Genomic DNA, 18,805 nt, shown 5'->3' on the forward strand with positions numbered 1-18,805 from the left:
TAATAACCTTAAATGTAAATGGATTAAATGCTCCAATCAAAAGACATAGGGTGTCAGATTGGATAAGAAAACAAGACCCATACATCTGTTGTCTACAAGAAACCCACCTCAGAAAAAAAGATGCACACAGACTGAGGGTGAAGGGATGGAAAAAAGTTTTCCAAGCAAATGGAAATAAAAAAAAGCTGGGGTAGCAATACTTATATCTGACAAATTAGATCTCAGAGTGAAGGACATAACAAGAGATAATGAAGGCCACTTCATAATACTAAAGGGAACAATCCAACAAGAAGAAATATTGCTGGTAAATATATATGCACCCAATACAGGAGCACCCAAATACATAAAAAAAAACTGCTGGAGGACATTAAGGAAGAGATTAATAGCAATACAATCATAGTAGGGGATTTTAATACCCACTGTCACCCTTCGACAAATCATCTAAACAAAAAATCAGCAAAAAAATATCAATCCTAAATGACTCACTAGACCAGATGGAATTAATCGACATCTTCAGAACATTCCACCCCAAACCCACAGAATATACATTCTTCTCAAGTGCACATGGGACATCATCAAAGATAGACCACATTTTGGGACATAGGCAAAGTCTCTTCAAATTCAAGAAGATAGAAATCATATCAAGCATCTTCTCAGACCATAGTGGCATAAAACTGGAAATTAACTACAATAAAAATAATCCAAAGAAATCAAACACATGGAGACTAAACAGCATGCTATTAAACAAGGACTGGGTTACCAGAGAAATCAAGGAAGAAATTAAAAACATCCTGGCAACAAATGACAATGAAAACACAACAATCCAAAATCTATGGGACACAGCAAAAGCAGTTTTGAGAGGGAAGTTCGTATCCTTACAAGCCTATTGCAAAAAACTAGAAAAAATGGTAACAGATGATCTATCTCTACAACTCAAAGAGTTAGAAAAAGAGCAACAAGAAAAGCCCAGTGTAAGCAGAAGGAAGGAAATAACAAAAATCAGAGCACAGATAAAGGACATAGAGACCAAAGAAACAATACATAAGATCAACAAAACCAAGAGCTGGTTCTTTGAAAGGATAAACAAGATAGATGGACCTCTAGCCAGGCTAACCAAGAAACAAAGAGAGAGGACTCAAATAAACAAAATCAGAAATGAAAGAGGTGAAATAACAACAGACCCCACCGAAATACAAAGGATTGTTACAAAATACTACGAACAACTCTATTCCAACAAACTGAACAACCTGGAGGAAATGGACATATTCCTAGAAAAATACAAACTGCCAAAACTCAATCAGGAAGAATCTAAAAATCTCAATTGAGCAGTGTCTTGGAAGAAATTGAAACAGTCATCAAAAAGCTTCCAGCAAACAACAGCCCAGGGCCAGATGGCTTCACAGGAGAGTTTTACCAAACATTCAAGGAAGAACTAAAACCTATCCTCCTCAGACTTTTCCAAAAAATTCAAGAGGAAGGAACACTTCCGAACTCCTTCTATGAAGCCAGTATCACCCTAATACCAAAACCAGATAAAGACAACTCAATGAAAGAGAATTACAGGCCAATATCCCTCATGAACATAGATGCCAAAATCCTCAACAAAATTCTAGCAAATCGACTCCAGAAGAACATCACAAAGATCATATACCATGACCAAGTAGGATTTATTCCAGGAATGCAAGGATGGTACAATATCCGCAAATCAATAAACGTGATACATCACATAAACAAATTGAAAGATAAAAATCATATAGTCATATTAATTGATGCAGAAAAAGCATTTGATAAAATCCAACACACTTTCCTGATAAAAACTCTTATCAAGGTGGGAGTTCAAAGATCATATCTCAACATAATAAAACTATATATGATAAACCCACAGCCAACATTATACTCAATGGGCAAAAACTAAAACCTTTCCCTCTAAGAACAGGAACAAGACACAGATGCCCACTCTCGCCACTCCTGTTTGACATAGTACTGGAAGTACTAGCCATTGCAATTAGACAAGAGGAGGAAATAAAAGGCATCCAAATTGGAAAAGAAGAAGTAAAGCTATCCTTATTTGCAGATGACATGATATTGTACATAAAAAATCCAAGAGACTCCATTAAAAAACTAATTGACTTAATAAATGAATTTGGCAATGTAGCAGGATACAAAATTAACGCCAAGAAATCCATGGCATTTCTGTACACCAACAGTGAAACTACAGAAACAGAGACTAAAAAAGCAATTCCATTTACCATCGCACCAAAAAAATTAAGATACCTAGGAATAAATTTAACTAAGGAAGTAAAGGACCTATATGCGGAAAACTACACGACACTGAAAAAAGAGATAGAGGAAGATGTAAACAGATGGAAGAACATACCATGTTCATGAACTGGTAGAATCAACATCATCAAAATGTCCATACTTCCCAAAGCAATCTATAGGTTCAATGCACTCCCCATTAAAATACCAACGACATATTTCACTGACCTAGAAAGAACTCTCCAAAAGTTCATTTGGAACAATAAAAGACCCCGAATAGCCACAGCAATCCTGAGAAAGAAGAGTAAAGTAGGAGGGATCTCAATACCAGACTTCAAACTATATTACAAAGCCACTGTTCTCAAAACAGCCTGGTACTGGCACAAGAACAGACAGATGTATCAATGGAATAAAATCGAGAACCCAGATATCAACCCAAATCACTATGCTCAATTAATATTTGACAAAGGAGGCACGAATATACAATGGAGTCAAGACAGTTTCTTCAATAATTGGTGTTGGGAAAATTGGACAGACACATGCAAAAGAATGAAACTAGATCACCAACTTACACCATTCACAAAAATAAACTCAAAATGGATACAGGACTTAAACATCAGACGGGAAACCATAAAAATACTAGAAGCATCCACAGGCAGCAAAATCTCAGATGTATGCCAAAAGAACTTCTTCACTGATACTGCCCCTATGGCAATCGAAGCTAAAGAGAAGATAAACAAATGGGACTACTTCAAAATAAAAAGCTTTTTTACAGCAAAAGAAACCATCAACAAAACACCAAGAAAGCCCACTGTGTGGGAGAACATATTTGCAAATAATACCACTGATAAAGGCTTAATCTCCAACATTTACAGACAGCTTACACAATTAAATAAAAGGAAGATGAATGATCCAATTAAAAAATGGGCAATGGACCTAAACAGAATATTTTCAAAAGAAGACAGAAGGAAAGCCAAAAGGCACATGAAAACATGCTCAAAGTCACTAATTGTCTGAGAGATGCAAATCAAAATAACAATGCAGTACCATCTCACACCTCTCAGAATGGCCAACATCAACAAATCAACAAACGACAAGTGTTGGCGAGGTTGTGGAGAAAAAGGAACCCTTGTGCACTGCTGGTGGGAAAGCAGATTGGTGCAACCACTGTGGAGAACAGTGTGGAGTTTCCTCAAAATACTGAAAATGGAACTCCCATTTGACCCAGTAATCCCACTTCTAGGAACATATCCCAAGAAACTAGAAACACCAATCAGAAAGGATATATGCACCCCTATGTTCATAGCAGCACAATCTACAATACCCAGAATTTGGAAACAGCCTAGGTGCCTGTCAGCAGATGATTGGATCCAAAAACCATGGTACATCTACACAATGGAATACTATCCTGCCATGAAAAAGAAGGAATTCTCATCATTTGCAGCAACCTGGATGGAATTGGAGTACATCATGCTGAGTGAAATAAGCCAATCAATGAAAGAGAAACACCACATGACCTCACTCATTTATGGATAATAAAGAACATTATAAACTGATGAACCAAATGGTAGATATAGAGACAGTAAAGCAACAAGCAGACTGTCAAATCATAGTGGGGAGGGGAGGGAGATCTGGGGGAGATAATAGATCAACCGAAGGACTTGTATACATGCATATAAGTACAACCAATGGACATAAAACTCTGGGGAGGGAGGGTATGTGTGAGAGGGAGGGAAGGGGGCAAAAAAAATCAATAAAATATATTTTTTAAAAAGATTACTAAAAAAAATAATAATAAAATAAAATAAAATAAAATCCAGACCAAATACCAAAACCAGTTTGGCTCAGTGGATAGAGCGGACTGAAGGGTCCGGGTTCGATTCCGGTCAAGGATATGCACCTTGGTTGTGGGCACATCCCCAGGTGGGGGCATACAGGAGGCAGCTGATCGATGTTTCTCTCTCACAGATGTTTCTAACCCCCTGTCCCTCTCCCTTCCTCTCTGTAAAAAAAATCAATAAAATATATTTAAAAAAAAAAAAAAGAATTTCCTAGAATAGGCCGATAATTTAACAAGACACTCAAGGATATGAAAAAGGACCAACTTGAAATTAAACATACACTGACTGAAATAAAAAATATTATATAGGGATCCAACAGCAGACTAGAAGAATGCAAGAATTGAGACAAAGATTTGGAATAGAAAGTAGTAAAGGACACTTCTGGAGAAGCAAGAAGAGAAGAGAATCCAGAAAGTTGCAGATAGTGTAAGAAACCTCTGGGACAACTTCAAGAGTACCAATATCAGAATTATGGGAGTGCCAGAAGAAGAGAGAGAGCAAGATACTGAAAACCTATTTGAAGAAAAATGACAGAAAACTTCCTACACCTGGTGAAAGAAATATACATACAAGTACAGGAAGCACACAGAACCCCAAACAAGAGGAATCCAAAGAGGACCACACCAAGACACATCATAATTAAAATGCCAAGGGCAAAAGTCAAAGAGAAAATCTTACATGTATCAAGAGAAAAGCAGTTGGTTACCTATAAGGGAACACCCATACAACTATCAGCTGATTTCTCAACAGAAACTATGCAGGCCAGAGGGAGTGGCAAGAAATATTCAAAGTGATGAATAGCAAGAACTTACAACCAAGATTATTATATCCAGCAAAGCTATCATTCAGAATTGAAGGATAGATAAAGAGCTTCACAAATCAGAAAAAGCTAAAGAAGTTCATCACCGCCAAACCAGTATTATATGAAATGCTGAAAGATATGCTTTAAGAAGAGGAAGAAGAAGAAAAAAGATAAAAATTATGCTGAACAAATACATATATATCAACAAGTGAATCTAAAAATCAAGTGAATTAAAAATCTGAGGAACAGAATAAACTGGTGAATATAATAGAATCAGGGACAAAGAAAGGGAGTGGATTGATAATTATTAGGAAGAAAGGGGTTTTGGGTGCAAGAAGAGGCTGGATTAAAATCATACAACTATGGATGAGGACAATGGGGGTGGGGGAGGTAAGGGTAGAGGGTAGGGTGGGAACCGGGTGGATGGAAGCTATGGGGGGAGAGGGGGAGAGAAACAATTGTAATAATCTGAGCAATAAAGATTTATTTTTAAAAATTTAGAATAACATAGCCATTCTGAAGAGATCAACCGAAGGACTTGTGTACATCCATATAGGTACAACCAATGGACATGGAACTCTGGGGAGGGAGGGTATGTACGGGAGGGAGGGAGGGGGGCAAAAAAAATCAATAAAATATATTAAAATTTTAAAAAAGAGCAATCTGCAGAATTTAGAAAAATTAATATTTGTATAACTATGGCTCAATAATCCCACTTCTGGGCATATATTTCAGAGAAAGGTGCACATGTGATGAGAACGTTCATCTAAGCTAGTGGTTGGTAAACTGTGGCCCATGAGCCACATGCAACTATTTAGCCCCTTGAGTGTGGTTCTTTCACAAAATACCACGGCCTGGGTGAGTCTATTTTGAAGAAGTGGTGTTAGAAGAAGTTTAAGTTTAAAACAATTGGCTCTCAAACGAAATTTCTATCATTGTACTGTTGATATTTGGCTCTATTGACTAATGAGTTTGCTGACCACTGATCTAAGCATTAGTTGGGGTAAGAGCCAGGGTTGGATGCACCCTAGATGTACACCTTTAAGGAAATGTGGAGGGGAGGTGTACTCTACAAAATCCTGCAGTATTAAAATAGTAAGTAAAGTAGACATATAAAGATGGTTGCTTAAATATAGTATTGTAAGAAAGCAAGAGACATAATGAGATCTATAACATAAAACCACTTATATAAGCATATAAATGAACTGAAAGAGAGTTCATCTCTGCTGGACATATCTAGACTAGTAGGAGACAAATGTTTTCATCCTAGCCCACAGTGAGTTTCACACAGATAATTAGAGTCTCTTTATTTGCAAAGCGCTAAGTGAGGAGAACAGGGAGCTGCATTCCTTAAAACCCAAACTTACAGATGGCTTACAATTGAATGGTTTTAAGAAGTGAGGGGCAACAGCTGTGAGGAAGCATGCTGATGGGGCAAGTTTTAATTGGAGAACTTTGAAATTTGGCCTTTTATAGTAAGAAGTTTCAGCACTGGATCTTCCTAGACAGTGGACTCTCTGTTTCTGAAAGGAGAGGGGAAAACTTTGGTTCTCAGTTCAGCTGTGGAAAAGGGGACTCACATGCGCAGTGCTGTCTCTGAAATAACTCTGAAATCACCCAACTGATTTAAGGAAGCAGGAGCAGTTTTAAGCTGGTCAATGTGATTTGTGTGCTGTTTCAATCACAAAATATGTACATTTACAATACAACAGCAAATACTTTCCAACAATATAAATAAAAACAAGGACATACCAAAACTATAAGAATTGGTTATCTCTGATTGGGTGTGTAACTTAAATTGTTAATGAATTTATAATACTCTATTAAAGAAATATAGATATGTGCATGTCCCCCCTCATTCCTAATACCCAGTACCTCTACAGATTCAATTTACATTGTCACTTTCTTTTTTTTAAAAATATTTTTTTATTGAGTTCAGAGAGGAAGGAGAGGGAGAGATAGAAACATCAATGATGAGAGAGAATCACTGATCGGCTGCCTCCTGCACATCCCACACTGGGAATTGAGTCTGAAACCTGGGCATGTGCCCTGACTGGGAATCAAACTGTGACCTGCTGGTTCATAGGCTGACACTCAACCAGTGAGCCACACTGGCCGGGCTAGAATTGCTCTTTTGTGTTGTTGTTAACCCTCACCCAAGCATATTTGTCCATTGATCTTCAGAGAGAGTGGAAGACAGAGGGAAAGACAGAGAGAGAAACATTGATGTGAAAGAGACACATCAATTGGTTGCCTCTCACATGTGTCCCAACCAGGGCTGGGGATTGAGTCTGCAACCGAGGTATGTGCCCTTGACAAGAATCAAACCCATGACCATTCAGTCCGTGGGCTGATGTTCTAGCCACTGAGCTAAACCAGCTAGGGCACTGCTTCTTGTATAGCTTACCTTTCCAGATAGTGTGTGTGTGTGTGTGTGTGTGTGTGTGTGTATTTTGGCTCCCTTTTCTCTTCCCACAAATACTAGCACACTAAACAAACTTTTATTCTTTGTCTTATTTCATTACTTAAAATATATCATGGAGATAATTCTTTATTGCTTCATGTCATGTACCTAATTGTTATTTTTTTAATTGTAGTAACATGCATCCTATATAACAAAGATGGAATATGCAAATTGACCATCACTCCACAATAAAATATGGCAGTGCCCACAGCCAATAAGGAGGGAATATGCAAATTGATGGGACAAAGATGGTGGCAGCCAGGCGGGATGCTTGCATCATTACCATAGCAAGGATGCAGGCATTTCACCCCACCACCCCCACCCAGCCACTCCAGTCTTCTGGGCAGCACCTGTATGCAGGCACTGAGCAGCCGGGGCAGGGCAGGATACCTGCTATAAGGGGACTTCAGGGGGTGAAGGGAGTTACAGGAGGGCAGCACGGCCAGAGTGAAGGCGGAAGGCAGCTCTGGCTGGAACGAAAGCAAAAGGTAGCGTCAGAGTGAAGGCCTGGGTCCCAGGTGCCGGAGGGAAGCCAGTGCTGGCAGCCAGGGAAGAAAGACCTACTCTTGCATGAATCTTCATGCATCAGGCCTCTAGTATAACATAAAATTTATCATCCTAACCATTTTTAAGTGTGCAGTTCAGTGGTGTTAAGTTTATTCACATTATTGTACAACCAAACTCCAGAACATTTCATCTTACAAAACTGAAATTCTGTATCCATTAATCAATAAATTTCTGTTTCTTTCTCTTCCCAACTCCTGGCAACTATCATTCTACTTCCCGACTCTATGAATTTGACTTCCTTACACGAGTGGAATTATATAGTATTTATATTTCTTTGACTCTCTTATTTCACATAGCATAATGCCCTCAAGACTCATTGATGTTATATTATGTGTCATAATTTCTCCTTTTTTATAGCTGAATATAATAATAATAGTTCATTATGAGTTTATATAGGTTTTCCCCAATATCTGAAAGTAGAGTGTTTCTATTAAACCCTTTGTAATCCAAAATGGCATAAAGTGAAAAAACAATTACCATTAACTTACATGGAAAAAATTTGGTGGTGTACCCAGGTCCCCAAAATAACCTGCCAAATCATACCAAATACACTTAATTACACTAAGTTTTGCACTAAGCATAACACCCTTAGGAGCTCCCTTTGGCTTTTCTGATACTTTACAACACATCTTGCTAATGGATCAACAAAAGAGATGGAGATAAAACACAGTTGCTCACTGACACAGTCAAAAACTATGGGGCTCGAAGCCAAGCTTTGGAATGTAGTTCCATGGGAAAGGACTTGGCAGGGCCATTCTCGCTGCTTAGGGTGCTGCTGCCTCTATTAAACTTGCTACCAAACAAATGTTGAACACCATTTTCACTTTCCACTTTATTTCATAAAAGCAAAAATTGTTTTAATATTTCTTTCAGTTAGAGAAAACAGGCACTAATGTAGGTCTTCATGAAAGCAAAGTGGTCTAAGATGAACTTTGAATAAGTGAGGGATTCCTGCACCACATTTTGTTTATCCATTCATCCTTTAATGGATATTTGGATTGTTTCCATTTTTGGCTATTGTGAATAATGTTAGTATAAACATGTGTGTGCAAATATTTCTTCAAGTTCCTGCTTTCAATTTTTTTGGAATCTCAGAAATGAGACTGCTAGATCATGATAATTCTATTTTTAATCTTTTGAGGACTATAATACCCTTTTCCAAAATGGATGCACCATTTTAATACACACACACACACACACACACACACACACACTCTAGTGGCCCAGTGCACAAATTTGTGCACATTAAAAGGGGATTAATTAGAGTATTTTATTATTACTATTTGCCTTTCCCTATAGTAGAAGTGTCAAAGATGAAAGAAAATGAGTAAAATATATATGAACATATTCCTCCTGTCAGAGTCTGGGGCATCCTGTGGGACCCAGAGTCAAGCCCCCGCCCACCTCAGGCTCCTCAAAATCACGGAAGACCCAGCTGACCTCACCCTTGTCAAGCCCCACCAGACAGGAGGCGGACCCTCAGGTCTCCTGGCCCAGCTCCAGGGCAGGCAGTGCAGCCTGAGGTCTCCTGTCAAGCCCTGCCAAGTAGGGGGCACAGACTCAGGGCCCCTGTCAAGCCCCACCGAGTGGGGGGCACAGCCTCAGGGCTCCCATCAAGCCCCTCCTAGTGGGGGGGTGCAGCCTCAGGTCCCCTGTCTGGCCCAGCACCACGCAGCCTCAGGTCCCTGCTGATTGCTTATTAAGGCTCACTGGGTTCAGCCATCTTGTGTTATGGAAACCCTGCCTCCACTGTGGGCGCCGCCATCTTTGTGATGGTCAATTTGCATATTTCCTCTTTATTAGATAGGATATATACATTTTTTTTCTTGTTTTCAGAGAGGAAAGGAGAGAGAGTTAGAAACAATGATGAAAGAGATTCATTAATTGGCTGCCTCCTGCTTACCCCCCACTGGGGATCAAGCCTGAAACCTGGGCATATGCCCAACTGAGGAATCGAACTGCTATTTCCTGGTTCATAGGTCAAAACTCAATCCCTAAGTCATGCCAGCTGGGCTGTAGTTGCGCCATTTTACATTTGCATCAACAGTGCATAAAGGTTCCAATTTCTCCACGTCTTGCCAGCATTTGTTGATAGTAGCCATTCCAATGAAGTTTTTATTTCATAATCATAAACTGAACTCTGCAATCCAGTGAGACTTGGAAGGGGTAAGAAAAATATGGAACCCAATGAACTGCAGTGAGAGCACAGAGGTTACAAACATTCCAAGCGGATGGGGGTAAAGGGGTTCTCTTCTGAAGGACAGACGGAATGGCCCGGTAGTTAAGCGAGAACACAAGTCAAATTTATTAGAGTTGTCCACAGTCTGAAATGATGATCTTCTTGTTGGTCTTGCTATTCTTTGACCACGGCACTCTATGGCTGCCACAATATCCATGCCTTCTTTCAGCTGACCAAAGACCAAATCCTTGCTATCCAGTTACTCAGTGTTGGCAGTCCAGAAAAAAACTGGGAAACATTTGTTGTTGCTCCAGCATTTGCCATGGACAAGATGCCAGGACCCATATGCCAGGATGAAATATCTTTTTATTTAAAATTTTTTCTTTTAATATTTATTGTTGAAAGTATTACATAGGGACCCCTTTTCCCCACATTAACCTCTTCCAGCCTGCTCCCATCCTTCCCTCTACCCCCTCCCCCCAGGCCCTCACCATTCCATTGTCTGTGTACATGGGTAATGCATATATGCATACAAGTTCATTGGTTGATCTCTTTCTACCTACTTCCCTGCCTTCCCTCTGAGGTTCAACAGTCTGTTCTATGATTCTGGGTCTATTTTTCTTTCTTTTTTTAATTCTTTTTAAAAAAATATATTTCATTGATTTTTTACAGAGAGGAAGAGAGAGGGATAGAGAGTTAGAAACATCGATGAGAGAATCATGGATCAGCTGCCTCTAGCACACCCCCTACTGGGGATATGCTTGCAACCAAGGCACATGCCCTTGACCAGAATCAAACTCAGGACCCTTCAGTCACCAGACCAACCCTCTATCCACTGAGCCAAACCAGTCTCAGCTGGGTCTATTTTTCATCATCAAGTTATTTGGTTCATTAGATTGCACATATGATATTTATCTTTCTCTGGCTGGCTTATTTCACTCAGCATAATACTCTCCAGGTCCATTCATGATGTTGCAAATGGTAAGAGTTCATTCTTTTTTATTACTGGATAGTATTCCATTGTATAAAATTCCCATAGTTATTTATCCAGTCATCTGCTGATGGACATTTAGGCTGTTTCCAAGTCTTACCTATTGTAAATTGCACTGCTATCAACATAGAGGTGCATATATTCTTTCTGACGGGTGTTTCAGGTTTCTTAGGATATATTCCTAGAAGTGGGATGACTGGGTCAAATGGGAGTTTCATTTTCAATTTATTTTGAGGAAACTCCAGTGGCTGCACCAGTCTGCATTCCCACCAGCAGTGTACTAGGGTTCCCTTTTCTGCACAACCTTGCCAACACTTGTTGTTGGTTGATGGTAGCCATTCTGACAAGTGTGAGGTGATATCTTATGTCATTTTGATTTGCATCTCTCAGATGATTAGTGAAGATAAAATTCTTTTTTAAAAAATAAATCTTTATTGTTCAGATTATTACAAATGTTCCTTCTTTTTTCCCCCTCCATTGCTCCCCTCCACCAGGTTTCCATCACACCGTCTTCACTCTCCCCACCCCCCATTGTCCTCAGCCATAGGTGTAGTTTTTGTTCAGTCTCTTCCCACACCCCCACTCCCCTTTTCCTCGAGAATCATCAGTCCACTCCCCTTCCATACCTCTGATTCTATTATATTCACCAGTTAATATTGTTCATCAGATTTTTTAATTCCCTTGGTTTTTAGTTTCACTTGTTGATAGTTACGTATTTGTTGTTCATAATTTTTATCTTTATCTTCTTCCTCTTCCTAAAAAACCCCCTTCAGCAATTCATATAATTCTGGTTTGGCAGTGATGAACTCCTTTAGCTTTTTTTTATTTTTTTATTTGTGAAGCTCTTTATCTGGCCTTCGATTCTGAGTGATAGCTTTGCTGGGTAGAGTATTTTTGGCTGTAGGTTCTTGCTATTCATCATATTGAATATTTCTTGCCATTCCCGTCTGGCCTGCATGGTTTCTGTTGAGAAATCAGCTGACAATTGTATGGGTGCTCCTTTATAGGTAACTGCCTGCTTTTCTCTTGCTGCTTTTAATAGTCTCTCTTTGTCTTTTGCTCTTGGCATAATTATGATGTGTCTTGGTGTGGTCCTCTTTGGATTCCTCTTGTTTTGGCTTCTGTATGTTTCCTGTACTTATAAGTCTATTTCTTTCACCAGGTGGGGGAAGTTTTCTGTCACTATTTCTTCCAGTATTCTTTCGGTATTTTGCTCTCTCTCTTCTGGGATCCCCATAATTCTGATGTTGGTTCGCTTGAAATTGTCCCAGAGGTTTCTTACACTATCTTCAACTTTCTGGATTCTCTTCTCTTCTTGCTTTTGTGGAGAGGTGTCCTCTGGCTCTTTGTGTTCTAAATCTTTGTCTTGATTCTTGCGATCTTCCAGTCTGTTTTTAGGACTTTGTGCAATATTTTTTATTTCAGACAATGTTTTCTTTATTTCTAGTTGATCCCTTTTAATTTCTAGTTGATCCCTTATTATTTCTAGTTGATCCCTTTTCATATCCTCATAGGTCTCATTTATTTTATTCGCCTTTTTTAGGATATTATTATTATTATTATTTTAAATATATTTTATTGATTTTTTACAGAGAGAAAGAGAGAAAAATAGAGAGCTAGAAACATCGATGAGAGAGAAACACCGATCAGCTGCCTCCTGCACCCCTTCCCCAACTGGGGATGTGCCCGCAAGCAAGGTACATGCCCTTGACCGGAATCAAACCCGGGACCCTTCAGTCCGCAGGCCAGTGCTCTATCCACTGAGCCAAATCGGTTTTGGCATTTTACGATATTATTGAAAAGCCTTATAACAGTGGTTTTGAACTCAATGTCCATTCTTTTCTTTTCCTCCATCTCCTTCCTTTGTGTCCTGCCTCTTGTCTGCATTTTAGTTGTTTTCCTGATTTGATGGAATAGTTTTGTGTGTTAGGTGTTCTGGTAGAGCTCCGTAGCACAGCCTTCCCAGTTACCTGTGGCGGACAGTCTTGGTGTAGCCCTTTGTGGGCTGTGTGTGCAGTCTTGTTGTTAAGCCTTGCTTATTGTTGGTATTACTGAGAAGCGTTGATCTCCAAGCCAATTGGCTGTGAGGATCAGCAGTGTCTCAGCTAGGAGGGCTTCTGTACTCTGCTTGGATGGGGCGGGGTCTCAGGGTGGCACAGACTATCTTTGGTTCCCTGTCAGTCTCGCCTTAAAAAAGTCCTGTTCGCATTGAGTCTCACAAGATTGGTTGCAGGCTCGTGCACCTCTTTGGTAAATGAACAGACAAGCTTTGGATTCTAGTCAGTCCCTCCTTAGAGAAAGCCAGCCTCTGGGAGAGCTTCTGTGCTCAGCTTGGATGGGGCGGAGTCTCAGGGTGGTGCAGACAAGCTTTGTTTTCTTATCAGCTCCTCCCCAAGTGGCTCCTCCCCAAGTCCCACAGTAATGGCCTCTGGCTTCACACACCTCTGAGAGATCTCTGCCCACTGCCTGACAGTCTGGCCTCTCTCTGGATGGGGCCGTCTATCAGAGCAATAGGGTGATTCTTTTTAATATATTTTATTGATTTTTCACAGAGAGGAAGGGAGAGAGATAGAGAGTTAAAATATCGATGAGAGAGAAATATCGACCAGCTGCCTCCTGCACTCCCCCCTCTGGGAATGTGCCCGTAACCAATGTACATGCCCTTGACTGGAATCGAACCTGGGACCCTTCAGTCCACAGACCGATGCTCTATCCACTGAGCCAAACCGGTTTTGGCAATAGGGTGATTCTGTTTTCCTCTCGAACAAGAAAGCCAGCCGCGCATTAGCTGTCCACCCTCTCCGCGCGCCGGGAGTAAGCCAGTAGAGAACTCAGTCCGGCCTGGCCTCTTCGGGCGCCAGGAGTACGCCAGCAGCAATCTCGTCCCTTCCTCTCTGCATGCGGGGTTTAAGGCAGTGCCTTTTCGCACGCACACAGTTCTCTGTACCTTCAGAGTTTCTGAGGGTCGGCATGCCTTCTCTCTCCTTCCCAGTTGGCAGAGCCTCCTCTCAGCTAGCTGTCCAGTGCTTCAGGGCAATGCCTCCCCTGTTTTCCAGTTCTAAATTCAAATTTGTTGTGGTAGGCTGCATTCGGGTGTCTACCCTATGCCGCCATCTTGGTTTCTCCCTGCATGCATTCTTGTGCACACCTCAGGAGCTCTGCCTTTCACTGCTCCTCTGAGTTTTCGCCTTACAGTAAGGTGATCAGTGTTTAACATTGGTAAAGCTGGACACCATTGACAGGGAAGGGGGGAGTACTCTTGATTAAAAATTTGGTCTATATGGAGCAACAAAAATTTTTCTAGAACACAAAAATAGTATTGTAATATATTTTTAAAATTTCAACATAAATACAATTTACAAATATAATAAAAAAAAATTATGTATAGTCTTAAGTGTCACTTTCAAGGCCAGCACTAGACTTTTTTCCGCCACTATAAAATATAAATAATACGAGTACTGTCTGCTAAATTCAAGAAAATTTATGTATTTATGAAATAAATAAATTACTTACCTAAATTATCTGAATAGCTGATTTGTAATGACATCACTTGTTAACTAGCTTACTAGCATGCAGTAAGATGTGTATCATCTGAGAGACAGTTATGAAATGTTTCGTTGTTGCCAATCCCCCAAAATGCCATTGTTTATTAAGTCCAAACAATGGTGGTCAAATTCTAACAACTGATCAACAATGTGAACTTGATAAGCAGTTCTCGATAATTAGTTCTCAACAATTATTTGTTATTATTAAAGTTTAACATTATAAAATTAACAAAAATAATATAAAACTCATATCCTGGCTAAATAGCCACATGGCCTCCAAAAACCTTATTTTCCCTTCTCGTTCTCCCGCTGTTCCTAGCTGGTCGTGCATTCTTTCTAAAAATCGGGACTTTTTTAAAATGCCACGGGACGTGGGACAAATTGTTAAAAATTGGGACTGTCCTGCCAAAAGTGGGGAGCATCTGGTCATCTTACCTTACAGCCCAGATTCCCTCTGTATGAGACTGTGTCCCCAGGGTTTGGCCTGAAACTGGGGCTCAGCACAGTTTGAAACTTTTGTCTCCTTCCCACTAGAGCAATCTAGCAACACAGTCAACAATCCGTCCTCTGTGCACATTCACATGTGCGCCTCCAGAGCCCTGTCTTTCGCCGCTCCCCTGAGTTTCCGCCTTACAGCCTAGATTCCCTCTGTATGAGCCTGGGTTTCCAGGGTCTTGCCCAGAACTGGGGTTTAGTGCAGTCGGAACTGGGGTTCAGGGCAGCCCGGAGCTTTTATCTCCTTCCTGCTAGGGAACGCCAACCAGGCACTCAGACACCCCTCCTCTCTGTCTCAATCCTCTCCGCACAAGCGCCTTGTCTCTATACCATAGGCTTTTACAGCTCCTCTGATTTTCCTTCTGGTTTTCTCTTTCCTTCTAGTTGTAGAATTTCCAGTCAGCAACTTTTCTGTAGTTCTGGATAATGTCCATTTTGTATTTTAGTTGTATTTTTAAAATTGTTGTGGGAGGCTGCAGTTAGGCATTTACCTATGCCATCATCTTGGTTTCTCTGAGCATGAAATTCTTATCATCAAATTTCTCTCCATAGAAGGACTTGCTTACTGTACCATTATGGCATGTGAGGTCACCAACCTGGCACATAAATCCCAAATAATTCTGTGAAATCAGGAATTTTTGTAACCAAACCCTTCTCCCCAGTACTCAGAGCACAAGAGTTTTTCTGCTCTCTTTGGAACTTTGTCTGCAAACAGCATGAAGGAGATGCAGCCCAGGGGCTCACCTTCAATGGTGATGTGAAAGAACACAGTAGGATTCATCATGGCTGGTCATGGGTGGCTCTGGGGCATTCATGTCTGCAAAGCAGCCTATTTTTATTATTTTAATAGCTACATAGCATTATTGTGGTGTTTTTCCTTTTTCCATATCTCTCACGGAAAGGAAGAAAGACAGGTTCATGAGGCGAGGAGCTGGAGATTAAGAAATTAGAGAAAGAAAGAGACAAGAGGCAGAAATAGATTCGAAGCTGGGTGCCAGGTGGCTTCCTGTCCTCTGATAGAGAGACAGTCACGCACACCCTACAACGCCACACATTTATTGATTTCCAAAAGGGATTATAAGGTTAAAAGGACTTTCGGGTGTGCCCAGATTCTATTCATCAAAATCTGGGTAAGCTCCTTATTTTTTGGTACAAGATTTAGCATATCAAGACATGGGTGAGTCAAGGTCCTATTTGTTCCTCATTCCCAGCACTGGATAAAGATAAGAAATCAGTACTGATAACAGGATTCTGCCAGTGCCCTTGGGCTCAGCTGATAAGATTTTAAAAGAATGTCCATGTGCCTTCCCAGACCGCTTTCTACACATTATATGTTGGAACCATAATTTATTCATGTCCGGGTTAAATAAACTTTCTCAGTTGCTCTTCAAAACAAAATTACAAAGATTCTCCTTGTATATTCTTGTTTCCATTTTTAAAACATTTTGAAATTTCAAATATACACTAAAATAGACGTACTAATATAAAGAACTCTATATAACAATAAGCCAGCTTCACCAGTTATGAATGAGAGGGCAGGGCGGGGCGAGGACAAACTCCAGACTCCACTGTGGGGCAGGGCAGAGTTATCCTCCATTTTGTAACTTAACCCTAGCCCTCATCCAACCAATCAGGGTCAGCCGAGGCAGTGACATCACCACCGACCTGAGTAAAACCCCTGGACTGGGCAAAATTCGCTCTTCCGCCATGCTGCCGGCGTGAGTGGGACAGAGCCCAGGCTAGCATGGAAAAGGCTCTTTTGTTTATTGCATCGGACTCGGCTCCCTGGTGGTCCTTGGGGATCACCAAGTCTGGGCGTAACATGAACTTATGGTCAATTTTGTTTCACTGATACTCCTACCCACATCCCCTAGTCTCACCCCTATATTTTATTTTATTTATTTATTTTTAATATATTTTTTACTGATTTTTTTACAGAGAGGAAGAGAGAGGGATAGAGAGTTAGAAACATCAATGAGAGAGAATCATCAATCAGCTGCCTCCTGCACATCCCCCATTGGGGATGTGCCCGCAACCAAGGTACATGCCCCTGACCGGAATCGAATCCGGGACCTTTCGGTCCGCAGGCGACGCTCTATCCACTGAGCAAAACCGGTTTTGACCCCACCCCTATATTTTAAAGAAAATTCCAGTCATTATGTCATTCACTTTATAAATTGTTCCCTAGATATCTTTAAAACCTGTGCATACTGTTTGTGTACATGTAAGAATACACCTGTAAGATAAATTCCAGAATGTGGATTTCCTGATCAAAGTGGAGTGGAATTTCACATTATGATGTTGTCCACTTGTCCTCTACAAAAATTGTGTGGATTTATTCTCCCATCAACAGTAAATCAAAGCACCTGTTTCCCTGTATCCTCATCAAAACAGCATATTGTCCAATTGTTAATCTTTGCCCATATATTAAAACATGGTATTTTAAGTTTTTTATTTTTGTGTTTTTGTTAATCCTCACTCAAGGATATTTTTCCATTGATTTTTAGAGAGAATGGAAGAGAGAGGGAAAGACATAGAGAAATATCTATGTGAGAGAAACACATCGATTTATTGTGTTTGGCACAAGGCCCCGGCAGGGAAGGAGCCTGCAACTGAAGTACCCTCCCTTGACTGGAATCACACCCGGGACCCTTTGGTCGGGACCCTTTGGCCTGCAGGCCAAGGCTCTATCCACAGAGCCAAACCGGCAAGGGTTTAAATTTTTATTTAATATTGGATACTATCTTGTGCCTTTAAAAATCATTCATATTTCTGTGGAAACCTGTGTATATACCTTTTCTATTTTTCTGAATTGGTAAACTTTTTCTTACTGATTCTTTTGTCATAAAGAAATTAGACATTTTTTGGTCATCACATTTATCGATAACAAATTTTACGACTTCTGGGGTTTATATCTTGTTTGGACAGTTTCTCTTCCCTCTAACCTTAATTTTCTCCCAAGTTTTCTTCTAGTATTTTTATATGTTCTATTTTTTACATGTAAATTTTTGCTCTACTTAGAATTTATCTTGATTTAAGGATGTCAAAGGTATACAGTGTTTCTCATCACATATCTAGACTAGTAAGAGACAAAAGTTTTCATTCTGGCCGATACTAGTTTGGCTCAGTGGATAGAGTGTCGGCCTGCAAACTGAAAGGTCCCAGGTTCAATTCCGGTCAAGGGCATGTACCTTGGTTGCGGGCACATCCCCAGTAGGTGTGCAGGAGGCATCTTATTGATGTTTCACTCTCATTGATGCTTCTAACTCTCTATCCCTAACTCTCTTCCCTTGCTCTATGAAAAAAATCAATAAAATATATATTTAAAATTTTTTTTTCATTCTATAATTAGAAATTAAGTATAGATACAAAAATCACAATCAGATATCCTAGCCCTGCCTGAATGGCTCAGTTGGTTGAACAACGTCTTGTGCACTGAAAGTTGCCAGTTGGATTCCTGGTCTGGGAACAAACCTTGGTTGCGTTCCCAGTCCGGAAGGCAACCTACTGATGCTTCTATCTCACATCGTGTTTTTTTTCTCTCTCTTTCCCTTCCTCTCTCTAAGCATGCCCTCGGATGAGAATTAAAGGGGGAAAATTAGCCCAGGGTAAATCACCTATATTAGATGGTTTGCAGATTTCAAGTTTTGGTAGGGTGAATG

Source organism: Pipistrellus hanaki, assembly GCF_964339955.1.
Source record: "Pipistrellus hanaki genome assembly, chromosome: 2".
In the NCBI taxonomy this organism is placed as follows: Eukaryota; Metazoa; Chordata; class Mammalia; order Chiroptera; family Vespertilionidae; genus Pipistrellus; species Pipistrellus hanaki.